The sequence below is a fragment of the Montipora capricornis genome, chromosome 8 (genome assembly GCF_036669925.1).
Source record: "Montipora capricornis isolate CH-2021 chromosome 8, ASM3666992v2, whole genome shotgun sequence".
NCBI lineage: Eukaryota > Metazoa > Cnidaria > Anthozoa > Scleractinia > Acroporidae > Montipora > Montipora capricornis.
This window is the reverse complement of record NC_090890.1, coordinates 39,925,021-39,927,520: the sequence shown is the minus strand read 5'-3', so window position 1 is coordinate 39,927,520 and position 2,500 is coordinate 39,925,021. Positions and strand designations below refer to the sequence as shown.

At 35.3% G+C, this 2,500-nt stretch overlaps 1 pseudogene; it reads right to left on the bottom strand.

Annotated features, from left to right (window-relative positions):
• The window catches only part of LOC138060617 (protein arginine N-methyltransferase 1-like), a 9,228-nt pseudogene that overhangs the window by 3,036 nt on the left and 3,692 nt on the right, over positions 1-2,500 (bottom strand).

Below are 2,500 nucleotides of genomic sequence, written 5' to 3'. Positions count from 1 at the left end.
TACTGAGAACCCTGAAAAGAACAACAAAGTGGATGATGTACATGTAATTAATAAGAAATCAGTATTATATCAATGGACCTGTAAGTTCAACAATTATTAACCTGGTCGCTTACAGCTGCTGTACGTGTAGTAGAGATGAGACATCATCAGTGATATTCATAGCAAGTGACAGTCACATTGTTTGCAAACTGAAAATTAGTTGGTACACTGCACCTCTTGTCAAGATAAATGTACATTATCTTAGATGTTGGCATTGGTTCAGTAGAATTTGTTTCAAGGCACCAAACCATAATATCAAACTTTCCAGTCTGATCCATTCGTATGGCTCCCAAGTTCTATACGCTTCTGTTACTCGTAATGAGTCAAAAACTGACCCACTATACCACTGTGCCTCCACACAACAAAACATTGTCAATTTGTAATGAGATTACATTGAGGTATGTAACAGTCACTGTTACCTTGACCACACAGGAGTTAGTAACGACTTGTTTGGCCTCAACAACATCTACCAATGGTTCAGTTAAGGCCACCTTCCTAATGCAGCTCATGTCAAATCCATAAACACTGTCCCACCCTGAAAATGGATCACGGCATTGACTATCAGCAACAATAAATGAAAGGGAAAAGACACAAAAAATAAATAAAAAAGCAACAACACAGCCATTAGTAGGACTACACTTACAATAAATTTTATCTTCTTTGTACTGCCTGTCTTCAATTGCACAGAGGTAAAGCTGTGCCTTATCGGGAAACAACAACCCACCAGATTTCTATGATGGAATGGAAAAGGTATTTTGATGCTCCAAAGAGTACAGTACACCTGCTAGTTGGGAATAATGTAAACCTATTATTTAGTGTACAGCTATAATCAATTATTTATCCTTGGAAGAATGACCTCTGTTGATTAACCCATTGACTCCAAGGAGTGAGACATCAATAATACATTTTACCCTGTCCAATGCCAGACAATTTTACTCATCAGTAAGGGGTGGCACAGAAATCAATGGGTTAAGTAATATGATTCTCAGTTGAGTATGACACTAGGGAAATTGGTGACAAAGTTTCATCATTAAAGTTACCATGTTGTCAAGCGCAACTTGCTTCGTTTCCAAGGGTAACTTTCGGGGTTTGACGTCATTTAACTGGTAATGGTCGCCAGTTTGAATTTATCCGTTACCATTTGTAGATGGCGGGCTCATCGCTCGCTCGTGACGTCAAGGCCCTAAAAGTTACTCTTGGAAATGAAGGAAGTTGCCCTTGACAACATGGTAACTTTAACGCTGAAAATTTGTCACCAAACTTCCCTTGTGTCATACTCACCTGAGAATCGTAGTAACCTTCAAAACATCCTAAAGCATACAAAGTATTGTAGCTTTGAGCTTCCAAACTTTACAATGCTAGTTTTAACAATCTTTTTACGCCACAGAAGCAAGTTGCTAACCAGTTATTTTAGCAGTGAACGCAATGCATTAAAAAGCTGTTAAAGAGAATATTCTCTTTAAAATATAATAATCACTTTATTTCCAAAATATCTCCAAAAGGTAAGAACTATAAATTTACAAGCAATATAGATATTTCTCCATTTTAAAACTGTTTAAAACTTCTAAAGAAAAAAAAATAGAAAAAATAATAATAAATAATAGAAATAACAAATAATAATAAATAAATAAATAATAAAATAATAATAATAATAACAATAATAATAATAATAATAATAATAATATTTAGTAATAATCCCTACACATTCTCCTGTTTTTGAACCTTTAGTATTAAAAGAAATGGCAGTGATAGCACATGAGAGGTCTGGTGGGATGAAAATTCATAACTTAAATGAGATGATGCAAAATACTTACCAGCCACTTGTCCCTGGCAAATAACACAGTGTCCAACATGGACTAGTACAATAGACAGTCACCCATCCATTCACTGATGATTATATCCACCTTGACCACAGGCAAGTCAGCCTGCTCAATTTTTCGTTTGATGAGGGTAATAACTACAGGAAAATTGGACCAAAATGAGAATGCAGGTTCCATGATGCTGTTTGGTTTTTGAGCATACTGCACAATTAGGACACTTTTGCGATCTGATTTCCATAGATCGATGTATGGTTTCATGAAAAGTGAACATGCAATTTTCACATTAGAAGAAGTGACAATAATTATTATTAGTATAAACACACAGGTGATTATACAAAATTGCGCGCTCACATTGGCTCGCTATCTCGGATTATCAGCCGATAATCACCTCAACGGACAAAATGGCTGCCAATAGTTGTTTTGCCACTGTAAGTGAAGATAATTTTGCGTTGAAATGTTTTTTTTCTCTTTTTTGAAATAATCACCTGTGTATTTATACTAAACAAGCCTCAGGCTCAGTGATTATGGGTGAATATTCACCGATAATCACTTCGCCTTCGGCAAATAATTGTTAATTAATCAATCTTGTCAGAATATAAAAATTAATGGGAATATGGACTGCAGTCTATATATTTGGATTG